Below are 26939 nucleotides of genomic sequence, written 5' to 3'. Positions count from 1 at the left end.
AAAGTTAACTGTGCAGCACTAGTAGTTTATTCCAGTAACAGAAGGTAGGCAGGCCTGCAGGGAGCACTTGGGTCTCGGCTGCTCAGTCCAAGTTGTCCAGGAGGCAGCAGCAGCAGAGAGCAGCCCAGCACGCGGCCAGGGCCGCCAGACACCCGGTGTCGTCCGTCTTCCTTTCCTGCTCCACGTACACTGGGGGGGCAGGGGAGGGGCGGGGGCGGGGAGAGAGAGACCCAGTCAGAGGGCACGGTGAGCAGACATGTGCTGTGCTGCTCAAGCACTTAGCACAATCTGTGGAGACCTGTTCGAGGTCTCCCTCTCTCTCCAGACTGTCAGCTCCGTGAAGGCGGAGCCACGCTATCTGGTTCCCTGCTCCATCCCTGCTCCAGTGTCTGGCGCACATCAGGTAGTTTCCTGGATGTGTGAATGAAGGTGACATCTGCTCAGCAGCTGTCAGACCACTGTTTCCTGCCACCTCCCCTTCCCCAAGCTGACTACGAAACCCAACCCAGCACTTTACTTGACTCATCAAAGTGATTCAGTTTGCAGTGAGGCCTGCCCTACAGCCTGATGTGGCAGGGACTGGCTGAAAGCTTTACACATTATCTCATTTAATCCTCACAACAGCTCTGTTACTATTCATTTGTAACTCTCAAAATCTGTTTGCAGGAGTGTGAATTGGTAGAAACCCCTTGGGAGGGGGCGAGGAGGGGCGATGCATACAACTTTGACCCAGAAAACCTGTATCTAGGGTTTTTCTACAGAAATAATTGTCCCGTTGTTCAAAAATATGTGTACGTTGTGACTGCTGCTGTATCAAAATAACCCCAAACTAGCAACAACCTTGATGTCTGTCACCTGGAGACTGATTAGGTACGCTAATGCATACCACAGAATAGAATACTAAATGGCCATTAAAAAGAACGGGATGGTTCTTCCATGTTGCCAGTAAATTACGCAAGGGATAAAAGGTATACAGCAGCGCATTGTTATTTTTGTACAATTAAAAGGATACACACACACACACATATACATACAGATTTTTGAAAGAATGCAAGAAACATAGATCAGAGTGTGGGAGGGGTGGGAGCTTTTACTCTGCTTTGCATTTTATATCTTTCTCAAATCCAGGCTTGTCCAGTTCCAAAGCCACACTCAAAGCCGCTCGTCCAATGTCACTGCCAGGGTCCTGTAGGCAGGAGGGAGGGCTGTCCAGTTTCAGCAGAGTTCGGACCTCTTCTAGCCTCTGCCACAGTGCTCGCTCCAGGGGCTTTCTTTGGGGGCAGCTGGCAACCACTGATCTGGGCTCCCTGGTGGCACTGGCCTCAGTCCTGGATGCCTTCCCCAATGTCACAGTTACCTGCTGACACCCCTTGGCCCAGCTCCCCTAACCTGTGCTCCCAGTTATGTCGCTCCCTTCACGGCCTGTGACCTTCAGTTTCATCCATCAGATTTGCCTTCAATGCAGTTCTGACTCCCCTCAGGCCTTGCTGACTCAGCCCTGGGCACACACTGGGGTTCCTACTGGGCAAACCTGGCAAGCGGCAGCTGTATCAAATCACCACTCCTCCCTGCAAGGAGCTCGGAGACCAGAGGGTCCTCACGCTGGTGCAATTCCTAAGACTGAGCCCCATAAGCCAGAAACACTCCCACGCCAGGTCCCAAACAGCCCCACTTGCCACTCCTTCCCTCTCCAGCAACATGAGCTGGTGGCATTTCCCAAACCAACCCTAGCCTCTTCTCTTCCTCCCCTTTGGGTTTGAGCAGGTAGTCAGAAGCCCACTGGAGCCTGGTCCTGCAGAAAGAGGGCACCGAGGAGCAGGTACAGTGAGTCTAGCCTTTGCAAACCCCTGGGGAGTCCATGGTCTGCCAGGGGCCACCTTCAGGTCCCTCACCCCCCCCCCCACCTCGGCTCCCCTCTCTCTGTCACCCATGTGAGTGCCAGCATCATGCCTTTCTTTCTCCTCCCACTTCCTCAGCAGAGCCCCACGCTGCTGCTGTCCGCCCTACCAGCCTGTTCCCTCGGCAGCACTGTCGGCAACTTTAGTGCCTTTGCACCTGACCTTTCCTGAAAGCAGCGCCCGCCCCAGCCCTTGGCTTTCTCTTGACCCCAGCAACACAGTCACTGGGCTCATCCTCCATTCCTTCGTCCTGGAAGTATCCCCTCCACATTTCTGCTCTGCCTCTGGGGCCCTCCAGCAGCACCCCAGGGTGCTGGGACGTGGGATAGATGCCTTCTCACCAAGGCACCTGCCTGCTGCTCCCAGACTCAGCCCTCATCACCGTTTTCTTCACCATCATTGGACTGAAGTCTGTAGATCCCTGCACATTCACAGGCAGAGAACACACTGTGGTCCCATTTCACAGAGGAGGCAACTGCATGAGGGAAGGCTATGTGGTCCGTCCAGAGTCAACCAGAAGGTAGCACTGACACGCCAGTTTCCCGGCTTCTCACACGGCACACTCCCACTGTTCTACACCCGCCTGCCCATCAAGTCGCTCCTTTGCTCACAGACATCCAGGCTCCTCCTTCCTACAGTGCTTTCTCCGTGGCCACCTAGACTGTTCAGTCACGCTGCATGGATCCCATGGGCCTGTATCCGGCCACGTTCAGCAACCCCGCTACCAAGCCCGACCTATAAGGGCCTTGGGCACCTCACAGCCAAATTCCCTTGCTTTTGCAAGACTCAGATCAGATCTACCTGCCCCCACGAGAAAGGCTGCTTGTCAGCAGGCACAGCCCAGCCCTGGCTCAGCGAGCGTCATACCACACGAGAGCACCGGAAGGTCTCCTGAAAAGGAGTGGGGCCAATGCCTCCCCTTCACGAGTCAGGAAACCCAGTTCCAGGCACGTGCACAGTGTGAAGGCTGGTACTTGGCTAACTAATAATCCAAAGAAAAGTATTCATTCTATGGGCTGAAGTTCCTCTGGGCTTCAAACACGGAGGCCTGTATTTGGTGGCCACAGAACTCTGGTCTCTGTGGAAAGCAGGGTGAGGACAGCTTTGCCGTGAGGAGGCAGGAGCCCACTCAGGGCCGTATTCACAGAGCAGAGAGACAACTGCCTTGAACCCCAGTGATGCTGACGGCTGCAGCGGGCAAGGTGTGTATTAGCACATCCCTCCCGCAGGCAGAGACCGCCTAGCACAGACCCAGCCTGCGCTCTGCGCCCTACCCGACAGCACACAAAAAGACAACCCAGTGCAGGGGCACTGGCTGTGTTCTCAGACAAGCTCGTCCCCATCTGCCCAGCCCTCCCTCCTCCTTGCCAAAGCGGCCCCAGAGGCTCCAACAACTCTCCGCAGGAACCCGAGATTCAGCAGGAGGGGCGGTGGGATGGGTAAGCAGTGGGTTGTCAGCAGAGTCTGGAGATGGGAAGTTTGGAGAGAAGCAGGGAAGAAACCCTTCCCTACCTGATACTGCTGCCCCAACCCAGGTCACAATTCCCAAAGACACACTGCTCCAATCTAGTGGGAGGCACCACAATTAGAATTTAGGGGCAGAGATTTTAATTAGCCATATCAAACTGGATTTAAATACAGGCTCATCTAACTCACTGGCCATGTAGCCTTGGGCAGGTAGCAACCTCTCTTAGCCTCAGCTTCCTGAGCTGTACAATAGGAGTAATGGCAGTAAGCTGTACCCCACAGGCTTGCTGGGAAAATGGAGAGATCAGGCAGGCAAAATGCTGACAGCACAGTGCCTAGCACGTTGTCAAGCGTTCAATAAATGCTCACTGGTGTTACTGCTGTTACTCAAATGGGTGACTCTCAGGCAGACCCCTCCCAGGACTGACTAAAGAGCTGGCCTAAACCGGCAGAGGGAAGGGGTGGGGGGCTCACCCGGACTCAGGGGAGAAGCCTCAGAAATAAACAAGAGGCCAGGAGGCAGAGTCATAGGCTGTTCTGAAAGCAAAGGGCCTGCAAGGTCAGCTAGCCCTTCACTGGGCACAGGCTAACAGGTCCATCGCAAGGGAGGGGTGTGCTCAAAGCCACTATGAGGGGAGGGGGCAGATGAAGAGAGCCAGGCCACCTCCAGTGGCGCCACAGCAGGAGGACGGACGACTGCTGGAGGGAGAACTGCCAGCCAACTCCGGGCCCTGCTCTCACCCCAACTGCCCGTGGGCATGCGTGCACGTGCATGCGCGTGCGCACACACCCCCCCCCCCCCCACACACATACACATACATACAGTCCCTGTCAATTTTCCTTTGGCCTCAACCAACCACATGGTATCAGAGCCCAGGTTCAGGGTCAGGGAGACATGGTTACGTCTTTGGGAAGTGTGACTCTGGAAACCTCAGGCAGAGCCCAGAACAGGGGACAGGGGAGCTGATATACTGAGCCTGGGACAGAAGAGGGACCCGGTTAGCATGGGAACAAACAGGACAACAGCACAAGGGCTATAACCCAAGGACCAGAGACAGACCTGCATCCTGACTGCCAGGCCCATGCCTAGTGACAACCCACCCGCCTGCTAAAGACCTGAAGGCTGTGTGGCTGGAAAGCCCACAGTGGGTTTCACAGTCCCTCCCAGACCACTTGCAGGTCCTCAGCCTTCCCGTACAGAGTGTGACACCTGAGCAGAGATGCCTGCCTGCCTCCCAGATCCGGCTGTGCACCCTTAACAGCCTCTTCCTTCTCTCCCTGCCAGAGAAATGGCTCACCTGCCTCTCCTCCAGGTCAGCTCCAGAAACAGCTGCCTGATTCATTAGCTCCCAGGGTTTAGGCCAGAGATCTTGCTCCAGGTTGGGTTACTATGTGAAAGGTTCTTCCACACCTCACACAGATCTTTCAGATCCTCTGAGAAGCATCTAATCCGCTGTCTGGCAAACTCCTCCCTTCATCCTCCAGCATCTAAAACCAAGGCCAATAAGGCGACCATCAGGGGACTAAAACGGCGGCACAGTACTAAGCGTGTACTAGTGCCACGTGCCAGAGCAGGAGAAAGCAACAGTCAGCCCCGAGAACAGCAGAAGAGAAACAGCCGCCTTCCTCCTCCTCTGCATCGCTGACAGGACAGGACCCACCACCTGCAGCTCAGCGCATCTCCGAGAAGCCTTCCTGACCTGGCCCAGCCCATCAAGGATCTTTCTGACTCTGAATTGCTGCTATCACACTATCATTACAATCATTCAAAAACCTTAGTCTTAGAAATACCAAGCAGTCCTTAAGAAGAATGCAGCACCAAGACAGAGATGGGCCCGAGGGAAGCCCTTAGATGAAAAGGGGAGGCTACGTACAGTACGTGTGGTACAGGGCCCGGAACAGAGCCTGGGGGTAAGAGCAGGAGCCTTTCCCTTTGTAGGCCGGCAATGAGTTTTTTACTTGCGGCATTGGAAATGATAAGAAAACAGGACTGCCTCAGAAATGGCTAGTTTATCCTCAGGGTTTCTAAATGCTGTAACTAGACTATGAGGTCCTCAAGTGCAGGGTACAGGTCTTCTCCCTGGGCTCCCATCTCTACTTCCTAACCCGTCTGACAAATACAGACGGGCGCTGGCCAAAGGAAGTCTCGTACAGAGGTAGAGAGACCCATGCGTGACAGGACACGTGAATCCATCGAAAGCCCATCGTCCCCCAGATGGGGCCCCTAGGGCTGGGTCTAAGCTGGTGCAGGGAACACCAGTGCTTGCAGCAATTCCAAATGTCAAGGTATTTCAGAAAAGTATTTTACTCTCCTAGGAAAGAAATGATGTATAATTCTTATAACGTTAAATGTTGTATAAGAACTGGATGAAACGAAAACAGATGACAAGAACCAGCAGACCTGGGGGGTAACACCACACCTGCCCAAAGCCGCTGCGCGTGGAAGACAAGTGACCTCAACATCCTCAGCTGTCAGTGCGCTCAGGGTTTCGGGTCCCAGGACGGAGCCAGGTCTGGGGTCGAGACCGAAAGACCAGCCCGACTTGGGTTAGGAGGGGCAAAGTCATCAAGAGCCTGCACCCCCGGGAAGCAAGCGGGTGTAATGAGGTGCACTGCCTAGCGTCAGTGCCCACCATCGAGTGACAAGGGTGCCTCCACAATCACAAGGAAGTGGCCAGCTAGGTGCAGTCAGTGACAGGTAATGTGTAAAACTGGAACTTTAACATGCTGTGAGAGCCTATCAAATATCAAAATGAAGCCTGACGTTATGAGTGACCAGTGGTGGTTATGCTGGAGTCTAAAATTAGGCAGTGAGTAAAGCCACCTTTTGGCCTGTGAGTCTAGCCCCCAGTGGAGAAGGGTGAGTCATCAGAAACTGACCTTCAAAAGACATCTTGTTCCTGTGCTTTACAACTCGTACCCAAAAGAATTGAAAGCAGGTGCTTGAACAGGTATTTGCACACCCATGTTCGCAGCAGCGTATTCGCAACAGCCAAAAGGTGGAAGCCACCCAAGTGTCCACCGATGGATGAAAGGATAAACAAAACACGGTTTATACCTACGATGGGATATTCTTCAGCCTTAGAAAGAAATTTTGACATTTGCTACAACACGGGTGTACCTTAAAGACCTTTTGCTAAGTGAAGTACGCCAGTCCCACAAGGACAAATACCATATGACTCCTGTTACATGAGGTCCCTAGAGCTGCCAAATTCAGAGACAGAAGTAGAAAGGTGGTTGCCGGGGACTGGAGAGTGGATTTATTTTTTAGTGGGTAAGGAGTTCTAGTTTGGGCTGATGAACAACGTTGTGGAGATGGACGGTGGTGATGGTTGCACAACAACGTGAATGGACTTAATGCCACCAAACTGTACACTTAAAAGTGGTTGAAATGATAAACGCTACTTTCTTTCATCCTCCGCTTATTCATGAGGATTCCAGGCATATCAACACCCTGCAGGGAAAGAGATATGGGAGCTTTGCAGGAGGCAAGGCTCTATAGGCTGGTGGCTCAGGGACGTTCTGTCCCAGCAGCTGTTTCAGTTCTCCTGGGTTGGTGGTGTGATTGATCCCGCCTTCCCCCAGGCTGCCCTTGAGGCCAGACGGCTAGACGCCCATCACAGCCATCCAAAAAAGGAGGTCTGCTGTCTGCCATGTGCCCACCTGCCCTCCAGCCCGAAGACCCCTCCAGACCTCTCCAGGCAGACCTCACAGAGGATGTGCTGGAGGAGAGAGAAGCTGCTGTGGTGGCGGGTACTCTGCTCAGGCTCCCTCCCACCCCACATGCTCACTCCTCATTTCCCTGACACAGCCAACCCTGCAGGGGAGTCCGGGATGAAAGACACGGTGCCTGACTCAGGCAGCTCACAGACACCTTGGAAAGAAGAGCCAAGGACCTATCTGAGGAAGTGCATGGTGACATGCCATACTGGGGGGTGGGGGGACCAATGTTCAAAACTAGAATCCAGAATCAGGACAGGGCCTTTCAGAAGGAGCTAAGGAGAGAGGAATGTCAATCCTACTACTGCCCTGTCCTTGTTTTCCTTCCTTTACAAGAAAATTTAAAGAAATGCTGGCTAGTGAGCAGCTCACCCAGAAACAGGCAGCATTTTAGGTTGGCCCAGGCTGTGCTACAGCCCTGGCTTCTCCTGACCGATAGAGTCATCATGGCCTGACACCCCCTGCCCCAAGGAGGGAGTGGTGGTGGCGGTGATGAACTGCACGATCTGTTATTTCATACCCTGCTAAGCAGCAGGGAAGACGCTCGGAACCAGGGAATCACGGAAACAAAGCAAGGAGGAAAAAGGTAGGAGTAGAACAGAAATAGAAGCCTCAAACTCCCACTGTCAGCGGCCCCTGAATATAAGACAACTGCCATGACTCTGGATGCTAAACAGAAACAGGAAAATTATTTTTCTGGTTTCAGGCACCGGGTTACAGAAAAAAGTGGAGAGGCTCCTTTGAGGGGAGCTGGCTCTCTGGAATGGGCCCAGATGGGCAGAGATCACCACGGAAGTGGCTGCGGGTTCTTACAATTAGTGCCCCGGCACAGACAGGCACAGGCTGCTCTGCCATCGGCAATATGAGCCTGACTCACACTGAGTGCCGGCCTCAGGGGCCTCATCCAAATAGGTCTTGCTGCATTTTCTAACAAGGCAAACACCACCATATCGCTTTTACTGAACACAAAATGTGTCTTTATCTTAGGTATACAGACGACAACTGGCTTCTGCACGTACCAGGTTCCCGAGTTACTGATTAACAGTCCTAACAGACACATTTATGTAAAACGCCCGAGGTTGTTTTCTTCCTCCTTGGTCAAGCTTAATTTGGCAGACAGTAAAAATAGCTGTATTTTCACCTGAAGGCACCCCAGTTTAGAGCCCTGGTACATGGTGAGTTCTAAGGGAGGGACGGGACAGGAGAGCCACTCTCAGTGGGCGTGGTGAGCAGGTGATCCAAGCAAGGCACACCTGACTTGTAACGAGTGCCCCCCCACCCCACCCTCTGCCCCCTGAAGCACACCGCCCACCACTTCACAGCACCAAAGGTCATCCTTATAGATCTGGAAAGGACTGTGGGGGGGACCTGGGCTCCGCCAAGCAGTCCCCAACAGTCCCTGCTGTTCTGTAACACCACCGCAAGCCACCCAAAAGTCAACCACCAAGGGTCCTGAAAACTACCACCACAACCACTGAGATGGGCCATTTGGCAAACGTGAGGCCAGACTTCCCCAGGGGAGAAGGGGAGGCGGGGGCCTGGCCTGCAGGGCTGTGACTAGAACTCTGTTAGGCAGGCAGGGCTGGAGTTCAGGAAGACAACTTCCTTCCATGGTCAACTCTACTAGTTCTAGCCAGCTTGTCTCTGAAGCTGAATCCAAAAACAAGTCTCCGACAGCATGACCAATCACCTTGCCAGTGAAACAGGAAGAGACAGGCTAATCCTTGCTATGAAAGGCTGAGGTGGGAAACTAGGTGAGATTAGCCTTGGAGATGGAGAGGGTACGCAGGGAGCCTCCAACATGTCAGGAAGGACGGAAGGCAGCTGATTGCTCCCCATCCACTGAGCGGGGTTCAGCTGCCCAAAGCGGTGGGTTTATTTACAGCCCCGCCAGTTTGGAGAATGGAAGGGCTCTCAGCAAACTCTGAAAGCCCGGCACACTTGGCCTAGGGCTCACTCCTGCCTCCCTGCTGTCGTCCTCAGCCAGGAGCGCCCCTGAGATCACAGCACAAACAGACCCCAGCCTCCTAGCAGCTCGCCAAGAAACACCGTGGAGATGAGGAGAGGTGGCTGTAGAGTCGTAGCCCCCGGGTCCGCTCTCAGTGCCACTTTGAAGGGTGACAACCTCTCCTAGCTTCAGTTTCCTCACTTGTAAGATGGGAATAATAATAGCACCTCTTCCGTCATTGGGTTTTTGGGGACTTAATGAGTTAAGCCACATAGGCCAGTGCCCAGTATACAGCAGACTCTTGGTTTTTGTTAGCTGCCATTGTTACTCCCAAGACAGAGACCTGAAGGACAGAAGGCAGGACTCCCTAACTGCTGAGACACCTGGAAGCAACATGGGCATTATGTAAGGCTGCTAGCAGAGTCTATAGACAGTTTTTCCTTCTACACAATGAACTGAGGTCTTTTTGAAGAACCAACAAGTGACAGGGAAATAGGGTAAAAGAGGTGTCTGTTTCCCTTAGGTACTGCCGGGCCACCTCCTGAGGATGCCAGGCTGCTGGGCGATGACCCAGGAGGGCCGAGGGCACTGCCCCCTAATGAGGCACAACCTCACAGCTGCCCCAGTGATCCGCCCCACCACGGTAGCAGCTGGAGCTGGCGACCACCAAGAATCCTTCTGCCAAGCCCTCACCCTCCCTACCCTTCTCCCAGGTCTGCACAGGGGAAAGGTCTTGCTGAGGAATTCCTTTTGCTCTCCAAGACGAATTCTGGTGACCCTTAGCTCCTGATTCTACCTGGATAAAAATGCCGAACATGCCAGCGTCACTCACCACGTCATGCCCCTAGTCTGGCACAGGGCACTCGGTAGGCCTGGCATATAGGGGACATGGAATGAATGAGTGAACGAATGAATGAGTGAATGAACGATTTGTCTTGCACCTTTCACCTCAGTTGGAAAAGCTGTTTCCAGTCTACCTTGCGAGCAAGCTGCAGATACAGGCTTAGCTGGCTTTTCTCTGAAGCAATGGCAAAGCACTATTAAGAAAAAATATGAAGACCCTGTCAGTCTTAAGTTCTTAAGGAAGGGTGTCACTCCCACTTCTGTCAGTTTAAGTCCTTCAAGAGACCTTGGCTCATCCTGAACTTTCCTGAAATGGTTGAGGGCAGTCCCTGGTATCAGGGCCATCACTCTATCCCAGAAGGGATCCATGTGACTAGGAGATCATCTTGGGAAAGAGTGAAGCAAGCAAAAGGAGCTCAGGGGCCCGAGCCTGGCTGGGCCAGGGAGAGTCGGCCCCGCAGCCCCAGAAGACACTTTCTCCAGAGGGCCTTCCTGAGAGCCTTTCCTTCAGATCTGTAGGCCTAGGGTACTGTGCCCACAGCCTTGAGGAACTCATGGTTACCCATGGCTGCCCAAGGGTACTTGGACAGGGCTTTTCTGGGGGGAGGGGGCGGGGCCGGAGAATATTGATCCTTTATGAACTACCCATGATACACCTATTCTCAGAAGCAAAAGTCCATTTCTACCCATTAAGAACAACTCGAAAAGAATCTTGCATGCTCCAAAATCCTCCAGGCTGACAAGGTATCCCAGGCTACCAAATGGACTCATTTCAGGGTTAAATGGAAAAGTTCAGAGGGAACCAAGACACTACCAAAAAGTAAGGCTAATGGAAATGTTTTTTTCCCCTAAGGAAAATGCAATTGAAAAGCACTGAAATCTTTCCTAGGCTATTCTCAATTTATGGTCTTTAAGCAGGTTGTGTCCCTGGGAAAGGTTCTGATGCCTGGGACACCAAGAGCAAAGCTTTCCACATCACCGCCACACACACCCAGGTGCCAGCTCTAGGGGAAACGTGTGTGCGTGTGCATGCACTTACACGTGTGTGGGGCAGCGGTGGGGATGCCCTTCTCCAGCGTCAGAAAGCCTCTAAGGTCTAGGAGGCTGAGGATGCGTAAGGGCACCCTAGGGAGTGAGCCACCTTTTCCAACCAGGATCCTAGCTTGGACATGCAGCACACCACTGATATAATGAGAAAAAAGCCACTGAGGCCAGCAGGGGAACAAGGAGGGAAGCAGTACTGGCCTCTCAAAACTAAAAGAGTTACAGCCCTGACGGCACACAGCAGCAAGCTTCCTGGCTGCGAGCTGATAAGGCTTTCCAGAAGAGTGGATAGGAAAGTCGGTATTTCCTGGAGGAGGAAGCCACTCCCTCAGGGAGCCAAGGCAAGGGTCCAACAGCAGAAGGGAAGGGCAGGCTACAAATACCGTCATGGTCCACTCACTGGCCGGTCCCAGTGGGTCTCTCAGCCCCTGCCAGACCAGCTCTCAGGGCAGGAAGCCCCCAAGGGCTGTAGCCCCCAAGGTCCAGCCGCTGCGGATGCAGGTTCACTGGGCTTGGGGGCCGAGCTTGCTACACCTGGCATAGTCCACTTCGGTAAAATGCATTTCCCTTAAGCTGCCTGTGGCTCGGCTTCCTCACCTGAAAAACGGAGACAGTAACACCACCAACCTCTTGGGATTGTTATAAAGATTAGATGATTAACGCCTTGAAAAGCAGCACAGTGCCAGGCACAAAGTAAACAGGTAATACATTGTAAGTATTATTGCTGCTGTAAAAAAAAATAAATGGCTAGAAGGAAAAGCACTGTATTGTAGAGTGGGGGGGGAGGGGGTGCTGGGGGCGCGCAGCATGAAGTCAGCAGCGTGAGACTGACATCTGCAATGGAGACTTCACCGGAAACCACTGACTGCCACCCGCAAGACTCACATTCTACGGGACCAAGATGCAGCTGAGGGTACACAGATTGATGAATTTAAGATGAAGAAAAAAACCCAAAACACCCAACAACAATTTTACATAGCATTTATATTAGCTGCAAATATATCTCCTGGACAGAGATGAACATACTAGTCAAATTTCAAAAAGGGCTGCATCATAAAAAACTGAACACAGACCAAAAGATTTATATAAAAATGTTAACTACTGTCTCTGGATAGCAAAAGAATGGGTATTATTTACTTTCTATAAAGAAGAGATATTCCTGTAATTTAAAAAGTAACTCCTGTAATTTAGAATGAAGCCATGTTTTTCTATGTGAGAACCCGGTTGTACCCTAGGAGTAAGTGGCCTGGGATACAGCAGAGCTGCACTAAATCAGGGTTTGGAGAACGCCACTCTTCTGGCCCCTGACCACGCTGGGCGTGGTCCCCACACTGGTGTCAGTGAACACTGGGCTAACCCCTCATCTGCAGACACCAGCCCTCGCCATCTTCATTGTCAGCATTTTAGTTATGATCGTCCTGTGTTGCGTCCCGCTTTTTGGAGCGTCTCAGCTCTGGGGAGCCACAATGTAAGCAGAATATAGATTTTTCCCCTGCGGCTAACCACACTGACCACGGGGAAGCGGGTGCCCAACGGCTGGGGCTGCAGGCAGAGCCACACGGACTGTGCTCGGGCCCTGGGCCGGCCTCTCGGCACAGCTAATGCCTCACTGCTATTTGGAAGGACGCATCCTAGTGAAAGTCCCCCGCCACCCTAGGTGACCTCACTCACAGGGCGGTCCCAACACCACGGTCCTGGCTCCAATCCTAGAGACGACCTGATCTATCCCACCTGCACCTTCCAGTTTCCCTGGATGCCTTTCACCCAAAGCAGCCTTCCTTTCCTTGCCCACCAAACTAATTTCCTCATTGTTTACATCAACCTAATTTTAAAAAGCTTATGCGAGATGTGAACGAAAGGCATGCAGTACCGGAGCAGAAAACCCGGGCTGCACCTGGGGGCGAGTGGTCTGGGAGCAGGGTAGGACTTCAAACACCCCTGTTTCCTGGGCCAGCCCGGTCCAGCCAACTGAGCACACTTCCCTGACCAGCTGAGCAAACTGGATCTGCAAAGAGCAGCTGCCCTTTCATACTCCATTACCCCTGAGCGCTGGGCAGGCCAAGGCTTTTGAAAAGGCAAAACAGAGTGTTTTACATGAAGCATTTGACCAAAACAGATTGTGTCTCTACATCCAAGAAGATGGAAAAACCCAAGGCCGTCTTTAGGAGCCTTTGGTCCCCCAGTGTCCTCGTGACCAGACTGTCTTCATGTGACGCCAGTTCCCAGACCTAGTGCAGTCACAGGGCAGGGGCACAGGCGCACGGGACTTCATCTAAGCACGGGCCTAGCTAAGCAGATCTATGAAGTTAAAGCCTGAGGTCACAAATACGGGGAATGAGAATCAAAACTGGTGCCAAGAGCCCAGTTCACTCACTAAAGGCCAATCACATCTGCTTTTGTGAAAAGAAAGGAAAAGAGTTGCAACTGAGTGTCCCAGAGAACACACGTCATACTCAGAGAGCCCACCTCTTTACCGCTGTTAACAATGCAAGTTATTATTAATATTATATACATAATATATTATATAAAAATATTATTAATATTTTGAAGTATTTCAAGGGTATTTCCTAAAGGAATGCAAATGAGCATGAAAGTTAAGAATACAATTTGAACCAGATAGACCTGGGTTCAATTCATGGCTTAGTGAGTTACTCTTTGACTTTAGGCCAGTTAATTCACCTCTCTGAACCTGTGTCCTCATCTCTGAAATAGGAAACCACCAAGACCACTGTATGGATTAAAAAAAATAATGTACACAAAGCACCTGAACAAGCTCTAATTAGAAACAGTAACATTTATTTAGTGCTTGGCACTAAATTATACAAGGCATTTCACAATTGTTGAACGAGTGAGTGGTGAGATTCCAAAAAGAAAGGAAGACAAAGTTAAAAAAACAAAAACAAAAACAAAACTTCTACTCATTCATGGGAGGCCCCATGACACACGGAAGCATGTCAGGCTCTGGGTCAGACACCTGGGGAACCACGGGCAAGACATTACAGCCTCTCTAAGCCTCAGGTTCCATATGTGTAAGATCTGGGATAACACCACTTACCTGGAAGGACTATTGCAAGAATTGAAGCCATGCCCATAAAGCTCTCAGTCCAAAGCTGGGCACCTCACTAGGTGCTCAATAAATGGTAGTCACTGAGGAGCACAGGCTTTGGGGTTAGATTGGTGGGTTTGAATCTCAGCTCTACCACCTCCTAGCTGTGAGACCATGAACAAGTTTCATGCTTTCTCTGCTTGAGTTCCTTCATCTACATGACGGGGATGAGAAAAGATCTACCTCAGAGGGTTGTTCTCAGGACTAAATGGGTTAACACACAAAAATGCCTGACACACTGTAACCACTTGATAATTATTAGCTCTTTTATTTAACTATTATTTATTAACTATTCGACAATTAATATTAAATGTTCAAAAGCTTAGACCACTGGCTTCAAACTCTTCTTGTCCTCCTGGTTTTAATCTAGGAATTGGTATCAAACACCCAGATTCTCCCATCCCACCTGCAGAGAGGCTCAGAAACAAAGCCTGTCTGTCCAGTAAGAGGTCAAGAGGGAATTCTTTATAGCTCCAAGTTCCCGGAGCCTTCTTCCTGGGCAGGTCACCAGAAAAAGTCATGAATTTTTCAGCTGCTAATGAAGCTGATTAGGAAGGCCTCTTTCTCCACTGGGCTCAAAAGCCCAACGTACAGTTTTCATTATGAAGACTCTATCGCAGTGGTCCTCAAAGGCAGGTTCTGGGCCCCTAGGGAACATCTGGTAATGTCTGGACAACATTTTTGGTTGTCATAACTGAGCAGATACCACTGGCATTTAGTGCGAAGAGGCCAGAGACGCTGCGAAGCATTGTACAATGCACAGGACAGTGCCCCACTGCCCCCGCCAAAATTATCCGGCCCAAACGTCAATGTGCTGAGGTTGAGAAATCCTGCCTTATAGGAAATTTGCTTATGACAAAGTAAGTTGGGAGGAAAACAATACACAATGGAATCTACACTACAATGGCAGCCAGGTGCAAATGACACGTGCACGTAAGTAAGACCTGCCTAGGAAATAAGAACACAAAAAAGATTTGAGATGATGGGGTATCTGGACTATGAATGGGAAAACATTTTTTTTTTCTATGAGAGTCATTACTATGTTTAGGGACCAGACCACTCAATGGAGGCAAAAATGACCCAAAGCTGCATCTCTCAGTTCTGATAATTCACACACCTGTGACTGCCAGTATCACAACAGTGCTCCACAGTGAATATTCTGCTCAGAACCCAGACCAAAAAATAACGTGAGGGAGTGAAAAGTAGTGCAAAACAGTCTTTTCGGCAAATTCAAACCCAGAGTTTAACACTTGAAAAAGCTTATTCCAGAAACTCACCCTGTCTTCTCTCCTGCATATCTTTATTTTTTTAAACTTTTTATTTATACTGGAGTATAGTTAACAATGTTGTGTTAGTTTCAGGTGTACAACACAGTGATTCAGTTATACACATACATGTATCTATTCTTTTTCAAATTCTTTTCTCAACCAGGTTGTTATAAAATATTGAGCAGAGTTCCCTGTGCTATCTTTAAACTTCTCATCTTCAATCACTCAACAAGTAGTTACTGGGGAATCAAGTGGTCAGTCAAATTAGACAAGGTCTCTACTATCAGGATGCTTTCAGACAGTGGTGGAGACCGTAATTCTCTAACTAGAGCCAAGGCTGTAAAATTACAAACCCAAGAGTCCTATGAAGGACAGAAGCTGACCCAGACCGGGGTGGGGGTAAGGTATCACTCAGCATCACTGAAATGACACAGGAGTGAAATGGGAAGGATTAATAGGTTACTTGTACTGAGTCAAGAGAGGTGTGAATTTTCCAAGCCATACAGAGGAAATACCACTTGCAAAAGCCATATGGGAGGAGAGGCCCAGAGAGGCTAAGAAACTGAAACAGAATCTGCTGGCAAGGCTAGACCCTGAAGGACCTCTCAAGACCTTTTGGAATGTTGGTCTTTATTCTAAGAATAATAGAAAACCATTAAGGAGGGCAAAAGAAATGTTTGAGCCCTTAACTTGTATAGGTTCTACTCTGGCACGCCCAAGTATTAGGTGAGGAACTGCTTCCACAAAAACCTTTTTATCCTCAGGTAAATCAAAACCTCTGGCCTATCACAAAGAAACCCAGGCTGGTAGCAAAGCCTCCACTAAATGGAAGCCAGTAGACCATGACAAAAAGTAAGAAGGAGCAGTTTCCCCTCCAAAGCAAGAATCAGCAAGCTCTAAGCCTGATGGGCCATGAAGGTCCCTGCCCTCCCTGAGATAGGGAAAGGGGTCCCTGCAGTGCTGAGAGAAACAGCTGGGGTCAGAGCCCTTATCAAGAGCCACGCATCCCAGGAGGACCCCATAAGCAGCCCGCCTTCTCCTAGTTGAGGGGCCAAGTTCAGGCTGGATCAGACCACAGGCAACCGTCCCATTTGCCCCCAGTTTCTGCACCTTCATCTAGATAGGCCCTGAGATTTCATGCTTTCTGTAGATCTTTCTGGAAGCACTACTACCTACCAGCTACTGTGCTAGGTCTGGGAACCATATTGTCTCCCTCTCATATCCCTTCCTTACTCATCTTCCTCTTCTTCCTCCCTTTCTAGAGACCTCCCTCCTGTGGCCACTGGGTCTGTCTCTCTTCTCATAGCAAAGAGTCTATGTGACCAGACCTACTTGCTGAGTCAGAAACCACAAGTTTCCCGATTCTGACAGGGCTGGCTGAAGTTTTAAAGATGTTGGCCCAAGCCCATGTGAGACATAAGGGCACTTTTCCAAGGAATTCCATGAAAATGCCCTTTGGGCACTAGAAGATTCAACTGAACGTCCCAGAACGTGTGCTAAGAGATGCAAGAGGAAGGACGAAGGTTAAATGAATTAACTGAACAAAGATCAAGTGAGGGTAAGATATAAAGAAGTATTTCACAAGACAGTCAACCCTTGCCATTGAAGAAGGCAGAGATCAGGATAAACCAGGTGACCAAGAAGGAAGCAGCACAAGGTAGGCCAAGCGTGGACCTTGGCCAGACTGGAAGGCAGCAACGGGGCAGAGCCCTCGGGCGCTGGCACCTATCCCGGTGGTGGAGCCTCAGGGGCACCGTCACGGAGACCAGGCTCTCAGGTCACACACGGTGTTAGAATGTTTGCTCGCCACTTACTAGCTCTGACCTTGGGCAAACTCTTCTTTAGTAAGACCCACCTCATAGAGCTGTCACGCTAATTAAATGGATATACAGTGTTCAGCACCAGGCGTGACACAGCAAAAACTCAGTTAGTAGCAGCTCCTTGGAGCCACTCCCAGGATTCTGTACAGAGGAGACGAGGAGGAACAGGGACCCAAGGTAAAGCTGGAAGTAGAATGCTGCAAAGACATCTGTGCAGGCAGAGGACATTGGAGGAGGGGACGCTCAGCCAGTCAGCACATACTTGGAATCGAGTAGTGAACACGACATACAAAAGTCCCTGCCTTCAAGGAGCTTACATTCCAGCAGGAGGAGAAAGGCAGCCAAGGGACATGTGAACAATGTGTTGGCAAGAGAAAAGAGGTGGACATAGTGGGGAGAGTGTGCCAGGCTGTGGTACTTGGTTAAATGGGGCAGAGGAAGAGGGGAGGTGGCTGGAAGGCCTCTCTGACTAGGTGACAGCTGAGCAAGAACCACGAGAGGACACAAGCCCAGTCGACTTCGGAGGAGAGGGAAAGGGAATGGCAAATACCAAGGCCGGGGTGGGAATGGGGCAGCCTGTGAAGGTGGAGCAGTGCATGGGGGCAGCCCGCTCATGGAGGGCCTGGCTGGTCACCCTAAGGACTGGCTTTTACTCTGAGTGATAAGGGAAGCTTCTAGAGGGTCTGGGGAGAAAACAGACAGCAGGGGGCAAGAGCAGGAGGAGGGAGACCAGTTATAAGGCTACAAACTGCAGATGACATGACTTTGGAGTTGTCCGTCCTACGGTTGTCTCAGACGGGTGGGGATTCTCAGGGTAGATCAGGAATGACCCTCAGCAACTGGCTTCCCCACCTTTCCCCTGAGGGCCTCCAGTCTTCACCACCCCCATCCAACCACAAGCAAAAATTCAGAAAAGTGGTGTGGACCAAGGGAGGGTGCTAAGTCCCTGTTGCCCATACACTCTACGTGGTATATGACTTTGTTTACGGCTTCGCCACAGTCCTATAATACCAATTTTACAGATAAGGAAACAGAAACTCAGGGAACTGGAGAAACTCCACCTAGATTCCTAAGCCAATGCGGCTTTAGGTGGCACCAGGCAGTGTCCTTGCTGAGACATTCTGTCATCTGATGCCTGGCAGAGAAAGAAGGTACTGAGCTGGACTTTATCTATGCTGAAAAGTCTTCTCGGGGCAATGACGATGCCTGATCAGAGTTTCTGATGAAAAAAAAGCATAAAAGGCTCAAACAAGCCAAGCTGTAATTCCAGACCTCAAGCCAGTTAGCCAGAGATGCCAGACGGTTAAACTCCTTTCTCGTTTATCCCTGCGCTGAGTGATGAGAGCAGCGTCAGACACCAAAGGGAGTGTGCAGGGGCACCATGCCATGTTACCAGCCGGCACTCTGACTGTGGACTGAGGAAAGGCCGCTCACAGCATCTTGCTGGTTGGCCAGTGACCCGGCAGGGCTCTCCTGGAACAGGTGCTCCCCCCTTTTGCTTCTTCAAATTACAAAGAGCAAGAAAAGGGGCACTTTTTTACAGGCTGAGAAATCCGGTTCAAAGGCCAATCAGGCTTCTGAACTCCATGGGGGCATCCCAAGGACTCTGCTGGAGCAGAATTCATTTTATTTTACGTCGATACATTGTCAGATATCGGTCCTAACCCAGAAGAATAAAACCGCAGTATCTGGACTCACAAGAGTTAAATAGCAAGGGAAGGGGCTCAAAGGGAAAGGGGACCAGACATGGAGCATGAATTCACAACCACCTTTCGAACTGGTGATATTTCCATCCATCCAGCAAATATTTACTGAGCATATACCATGTGTCAGCACTGTTCTAGGTTCTGTGGAAGCAGAGATGAAGGAGAGAAAAAATCACCTTCAGGAAGCTTACAAGGGGAGGCAGGCACACTCAAAGATCGGGGAGGTTCAACAATCTGCCCAGGTCCTCGTGTTAATAAGGGGATTTGAACGCAGCTTTTATCACACTCCACTTCACCTGTCTACTAGGAAAGTGGTACCCTGTTATAACTACCAGGTTTTTGTGTTTGTTTCGGTGGCTGGGGGCAAGGCGGAGGGAGGAGGCAGAGGGAAGGTGTCTGGGAATTGCTGTGGAATCAGTGCTGGATCGCAGTAGCAGGCCTTAAAGAAGAAATGCATTTAGCTTGGAATCAGGACTTACATCCTTGTCAAAACTCATGGACCCTGGGCAAGTCACTAAACCTCACTGTACTTCAGTTTTAGTATCTCTAAAAAGAGGGATTCGGCCTAGCAAGGAATGGTAAAACGGCCTCATTTTACCTAACAATTCAAGCCTCACTCCTAGCGGCTGCCTAGGATCCTTCGGTAAGGAGGATTCTGAAGCCAAATTTGGGGCTGAGCAGCTAGAGCCAGAATTGATGAGTGATGTCTGCCATGAGCTCGGCAGGGTGATCAGCTGAGAACTCTATAACATTCCCAATGATTTGAGGTATCTGAGTGGGAGCCATTTCAATTTTGGTGAGAGAATATCTTTCTTTCTTTTTTCTTTTAAACATCTTTATTGGAGTATAATTGTTTTACAATAGTGTGTTAGTCTCGGCTTTATAACAAAGTGAATCAGCCATACATATACACATATCCCCATATCCCCTCCCTCTTGCGTCTCCCTCCCTCCCACCCTCCCTATCCCATCCCTCTAGGTGGTCACAAAGCACTGAGCTGATCTCCCTGTGCTATGCGGCTGCTTCCCACTAGCTATCTATTTTACATTTGGTAGTGTATATAAGTCCATACCACTTGGTGAGAGAATTTAAAAACCTCGGACTTCATGACTTTCTAACCAATTCACAGAACTTTCCTTTGAAAGACAGATGGCCTATCTTCTGACCTAAGACTGGAGATATTGTTGTGTTTAATTTTCACTTTGAACAGTTTTGTTACTATGGCATATTCATAAGAACCTAGAGTTTTGTTATTTAGAATGCTTCACTGAACATGAGTTCACCCATCACCACTGGGACTTGGGAGTAGAGTTTCTGAAGATTTCCCCACCCATGTGCCATTTTGCACTGTGGCTTTGTCACCCACCCATCAAAAGTAAAGTCCATTTCCCCTCCCCTTGAATCTCTGCTAGCTAGACCTGTGGCTGCTTTGACAGAGAGTGTGGTGGAAGTGATGTGCTGAGACTTCTGAGCCTGGGCAGTAAAAAAGCCAGGGAGATCATTACCTTGTAGTTGCAGAAGATTTGGGGAAATCTGGATGAAAGGTATACAGAATTGTTTGTACTATTTCTGCAAAGCTTTTGTAAGTCTGGAATATTTTCAAAATTAGAAGTAAAATGAAAAGTTTTTCGTTCGTTTGTTTTTTAAAGGAAAGCCTGGCAGCTGCCACATTTGCACTCTAACGCCTAAGGAGCCCAGACCTCCTGAGGCTGTCACACTGTGAGGCCCAAGTCAGCCACACTGAGAGGCCACGTGGAAGGAGGGAGAGGGGGAAAAGGGATACTGGATGGGGGATTTTTTTTTTTTTTTTTTTGCACTCAAAAGAACAATTCCTTGTTATGATGAACCAGAAGTACAAGATTTCACTGAAACTGAAAACAGGTGACAGAATACGACTGAACTTAAATTAACTTCACAGGAAACAAGAGGGTCAAACCAAGCCAGTAAGAGTGGAAAAGCCCAAGCCTGGACGGGACATGCATAAACATAGTAGCTTCTCAGCACGGGCATCACGTGACCCCTCCCAGCAGTGAGACAGCCAGCAGTCATGCTCCCATCCTTCTCTCTCTTCCAAAGCATCTGCCAAACCAAACAGCTTCTTCCTCTGTATTATTGGTGTAAGCCAACCCAATAGTGCCCCTTTAGACAACTATAAATATGAAAGCCAAGAAAGAAAGTTTGTAAATCCCATTCAAGGGTAGAAAGTACACATATTCAACCCAGCACACTGGTTATCTCCTATGTTCCAGGTCCAGGGAGCAGAGATAAATCTTTCCTGCCAAGTCCTGCCCACATTATAGAATCTCTAACGCCAAGATTTGGGGTGATTTACTACATAGCAATAGATAACCAAAACATATGTCAAGCTTCCACCTGTGGCAAAAAGCCTTAAGTTCTGGTTTGGCAAGACCTGGCTATCCAAATGGGTCTTTGAACCCAATCCTTGGGCTGACACATGCTCCTTGCCTAAGTGCTTTTGTATCCTGAGTTGCTTTTTATACAGCATCCCTACTCTTATTTCAGTAAGAAATCTCCCTGCATATCTAAGAATATTAGAAGATTCCCCCCCTTTTTTGTAGTAGGGTTTTTGCTCCTTGTGTTGCCTCTGTTCCCTCAGTGTCCCTTTTTCCTGTCTGTTTTGGTCACCACCTATCATCTGGGGCCTTTACTCAGGTCTCCGATGATCCTCTGTTGTTGGTTAATATTTAAGGCTGAGATTCTGTCACTTGCAATCTTAAGAGTCTTGACCAACACAAATGGTGGAAGCCTAAACTAAAATAGTATGAGCAAGGTTGACTGGAGTCAGACATTAAAGAGGTAAATTAGAGAGAACATGAAAACTAACTGAATTTGGAGAGAGGAGATGCTTTGAAAGAAGTCTGTATGGGGTGCAGCTGAAGCACTTAGGAGTGGTCAATTCTATGGGAGGTGTGGGATACAGGAGGGAAAGCTTCACAGAAGTGCTGATATCCTGTTTGATCTCTCCGTACAGTTGGGCAGAATGGGAATGAGGAGTAGGGAGTGAAGGGAGCAGCATGGCTGGTTAGAGGCCATCCTCGATGGTGACATCCTTAACTCCAAGCCGAGGGAGTTACTGGATGAGACATCTGGTGGTCTTAGAAGGGGATGGGTATAATTTGCATATGGGAGAGAGGTGAATTGTTAAAAGGAAAGATTGGAGCGTGGTGGACTGTCTGCCAAGATGGCCACCAATGATTCCTCTCACTCTGTATTCACATGCTGTTCCTCCTAGTGAGATGGAATCTATTTTACACCAATGTTTATAACAGCCATTATTTATTATTCAAAATAGCTCAAAAGCAGATACCCAAATGTCCATCAACTAATGAACAGATGAATAAAATATGAACAGATGAATAAAATATGGTATATCCATACAATAAAATATTATTTGGCAAATGAATGGAGCACTGATAGTTGCTACAACGTGGCTGAACCTTGAAAACATTACACTAAGTGAAAGAAGCCAGTCATAAGACAGCGCATATTACGTGATTCCATTTATAAGAAAAGTTCAACACAGGCAAATCAATAGAGACAAAAAGTAGATTCGTGTAGGAGGAGAGTTAAGGAAATCGGGAGTGATTGCCAAAGGGTTTCTTTTCGGGGTGATGAAAATCTTCTGGAATTAGACAGTGCTGATGGTCACACAACTCTGTGAATACACCAAAAACCACTGGATTGGACACTTTAAATGGGAGAATTGTATCGTATGTGAATTCTATCTCAATAAAGCTGTTGCCAAAAACGCAGGAGTGGGGGGAGATGGCATCTATTTCCCCTCCTGCTGAATCTGGCCAGCCTTTGAGCAACAGAATACAGGGTACGTGAGGCGGTGCCAGCTCTGGGCCTAGCCGTTAAAAGCCTGGCAGCTGCTACTTTCACACTCTTGGAAGCTAGTTGCCGTGGAAAGGGAGATGTGTAGAGAGAGGCCTCATGGAGCTATACCCAGGCCTTCGTCACGTGAGCGAGGCAGTCTTGGACATTTCAGCTCCAGCCAAGCTGACAGCTGCATTAAGTCATGCAAGTGACCCCAGGAGAGATCCCCTAAAGCCAACTCACAGAATCATGAGAAATAATAAATCACTGTTGTTTTAAGCCACTGAGTTTCAGGGTGGTATGTTATACAATAAATAACTGAATCACAACCTCTCTGAGCCTCAGATTCCACCTCTATAACATGGGACTAATGCTTCAGGGTCATTATGAAGATTATGCCAGTGAAGCTAATGCCAGTGCAAGAAATACTAGTTGGTATAGTTGTTATTATTATTAAAAATCTCCCCAGGAGATCCTTGACGTATTGCAGGTGTGCTCCCTGGGAAGCCTCATTCCCACAAGCACCTGCTGCTTCCAATCACATGGTTTCCAAAAAGCTGGTTTCCTGAGAAAAACAAAGGCTTAAAAAAAAAAATACTGGGGCTTCCCTGGTGAGGAGAGTCCGCCTGCCAATGCAGGGGACACGGGTTTGAGCCCTAGTCCGGGAGGATCCCATGGGCCACGAAGCAACTAAGCCCGTGCGCCACAGCTGCTGAGCCTGCGCTCTGGAGCCCGCGAGCAACAAGTGCTGAGCCCGCATGCCACAACTACTGAGGCCCGTGCTCCTGGAGCCTGTGCTCCGCAGTGGGAGAAGCCACTGCAATGAGAAACTTGCGCATCGCAATGAAGAGTAGCCCCTGCTTGCCACAACTAGAGAAAGCCCGTGCACAGCAACGAAGACCCAATGCAGCCAAAAATAAATTAATTAAAAAAATACAATATCTGAAAAAATGAAATTTGAACTAAAAAATAGACTACCAAAGAAGGTTCTGCTTAGATTAGCCATCTGCCCACCGACCTGTCCATTCAACACTTTATTAAACTCTTACTAATTACCAGACACCAATTAAGAGTAGCTAAGACCCTAAAACAAATAATTTCCACCTAGGTAGCTGTTAACAGAAGGGACTACACACATGAACTTCAGCTGAGAGATGGCATATGCAGTAGTAGATACATCTAAAATCATCCTGCTAGAGAAAAAAACCCTTAAATTTCTGCAGAGAGCTCAAAGACACATGCTTAGAATGCAGGCCCCAAGAATGATTCCGATTGGGGATCCCAGGAGCAATATAAAGAGAAAGAAATGAAAGGGGTCCCTAAAAAGCACATCCTTTAGTGAGAGGGGGGTCAGAGGGTCCCATTCACAGAACCTGGACCCCAGGTTGAGAGAAGAACTTGACCACCTGGCATCCCCTGCCATACCTGGTATAGAACAGGTCTGGGCAATTAACAATGCACAGGCTGATGACAGAGAGAGAAATCCTGTAGAAAAGGATGTTAAACAGCTTTCAACTGCATTTATGAAATCATTGATAAATTGATAACACTGAAATAAAAAAGCCTTTTAATCCTAAGAAGAATTAAGATATTTTTTTTTCCCCTCAAAAACGCTGATGTAATACTTAAATTACACCAAAGGTAAGAAAGAGGGCCAAACCTGTATTTTCTGCATGAGGGGACAAGGTCCACTGAGCCCAGGAAGCACTTATTCTAGACAAGCTCTATAATGTTCCAAATCCACTGAATGGTAGTTACAGCCAGTATAAACAATACAGGCCCAGAAGTGGCCTACAAACCATACAGCAGGAGGGCTATGGGTGAAAGACACAACCTAGGGAGGCACTGGCCTGAATCTATTGTATAATACAAATGCTGGGCTGACTTTTTTTTCATTGCCATATAACATATACTAAAGTGCACAAATATTAAGTGTGTGGCTTGAAAATGTTTATACCCAGATTAAGATAAAAGAATACTCCTAGGGCTTCCCTGGTGGCACAGTGGTTAAGAATCCGCCTGCCAATGTAGGGGACATGGGTTCGAGCCCTGGTCCGGGAAGATCCCTCATGCTGCAGAGCAACTAAGACCATGCACCACAACTACTGAGCCTGCGCTCTGGAGCCCGCGAGCCACAACTACTGAAGCCCGCGCGTCTAGAGACTGTGCTCCGCAAGAAGAGAAGCCACCGCAGTGAGAAGCCCACACACTGCAACGAAGAGTAGCCACCGCTCACCACAAATAGAGAAAGGCTGCACACAGTAATGAAGACCCAACGCAGCCAAAAACAAAAAACCAAAAAAACTCCTAATACTCCAGAAGTTTCCCTGTGTCCTTCCTAGTCAATAACAAACCCTATCCTAGTCTCCGACACCACAGCCAGGAGTAACCACTATTTTGATCTCCATCACCATAGATTAGTTTGGCTTAATCTTGAAATGCACATAAACGGAATCATATATTATGTGGTCTTTTCAGTCGGCCTTCTTTCATTCATCACAGGGTTACCTTGTTTTGAAGCAGAAACCCCAGAAACTGAGATTTATTTTCAGGAAATCCCCCTCTCATGTCATAGACCTGGATGCCAACTGCTCTGATTTATACTGGTTGCACTTCCTGCAGTCCTCCAAGCACATGTTATAACAATTTATAACAAAACAGAACCTTGGATTGTAAAAGTTTTCCTTCAAGAGAAACTAAATCTTTTAAAGCTATTCAAATCTATTCAATCTCAATACAGTCCCTGACTTGACTCCATAAAAGTAAAATCTTTCCCGTAATTTCCCACAATTCCTCTTAAACCTATTTTTCTTCCTTGGCATCCACCCATTTTAAAGAACCCTCAAATTCTGAAATAAAATGAATTGTCAGTTCTGTTACTACTTTTGATTAGTAAGGGGTTAAACTATAGGAAAATCTCTGAGGCAGCTTAAGGCCCTAAATTCAGACAAATGTGTCAGGTCAGAAAAGACAGGAAAGGGACAACAGTACAGCAATAACATACAGGTACATATTCCACAGTCAAACTTTCAGGATTTAAATCTGGGGTCTGGCGATTTCTAGTTGGGTGGCGTTGGGCAAGTCGTTACTCCACTATGTGTTTCAATTACTTCACTGTAAAATGGGAATAACTTCATAAGACTGTTGCAAGGATTAAATGTGAATGTATATAAAGCTCTTAGGAGAGCACCTGGCACATAATAAGCACTCGGTAAGAATGAGCTATATTCAAAAGCTGAAAGCTCTAAGACAGCAACTATTCTGCAAACCAAAAGGTTATAAAACAGTCATAACGGTCACCAAGACATGTAGCACAGTGCTTCTCAAGATGTTTCCTTCCTAACCCTTCACAGACTGCTACTTTTTTGTAAAACGCAAGATTCCATGCTCGAATGTCACAGCAATGTCAAATTGCTCTCAAAGTTTTAAAATTTTTACTCTCACTTTCTGTATTTATCTCATTGCAGCCTGATAGCCGCTCAGGGACTGGCACTTGTCTGCACAGTAAACTTTGAGTAGCACTGTTCCAGCATACAAGAAGGACTCAGAAGCCTACTGACAACTCAGCTAGCAGGTTAAATAGAATTATGAAAACATATTAGTAAAGAAAACCCACCCCAATAGCAGGGGCAAGAGGATGACTTGAGGGTCAACAAGTTGAGACATAAAACAACCCCAACAGGCTAAACCTGTAAAGCAAAACTGGCTGCCAGAGCAAGAATCCAACCGGTACTTTGCCCCCTCTCACTGCTCGAGGAGATGCCTTCAGAAAACATGTCGGCCAGGAAGTCATCAGCCCCACAGGGGACAAGAGAAAGGAGGCAGAATTGATTCAGCCCTCCCAAGAAAGAAGTCCTTCTCAGGAGTTAGAAGCCACCCTAAGCAGTCACCAAGCTTTGGAAATGTCACATGGCAAACAAAGGCCAGAGTTTCTTCCCTGCCAAAGAAAACATGCAAACATTTCCATTGGTGACACGGGACTGCACACATGCACACCTACGTAATACACATACAGTCGCCCCTCGGTATCCACGGAGGATTGGTTTCAGGACCCACATGATACCAAAATCTGCGGTGGCGCAAGTCCCTTATATATAAATACCTTATATGAAAGGTATTTGCATATAACCTACGCACATCCTCCTATATACTTTCTAGATTATTTCTAGATTATTATTATATAATCATTTCTAGATTATTTATAATACGTAACACAATGTAAATGTCATTTAAATAGTTGTAAATACAACGTGAATGTTATGTAAGTAGTTTCTGGAGC

General features: G+C 48.6%; 1 long non-coding RNA gene across 1 annotated transcript in view; it reads right to left on the bottom strand.

Moving 5' to 3' along the window:
• LOC115860044 (uncharacterized) overlaps positions 1 to 26939 on the bottom strand; it is a 58134-nt gene that overhangs the window by 6873 nt on the left and 24322 nt on the right. The gene's annotated exons all lie outside the window — the stretch shown is intronic.

Source organism: Globicephala melas, chromosome 3 (assembly GCF_963455315.2).
Source record: "Globicephala melas chromosome 3, mGloMel1.2, whole genome shotgun sequence".
NCBI lineage: Eukaryota > Metazoa > Chordata > Mammalia > Artiodactyla > Delphinidae > Globicephala > Globicephala melas.
This window is presented reverse-complemented; position numbering and strand designations above follow the sequence as displayed.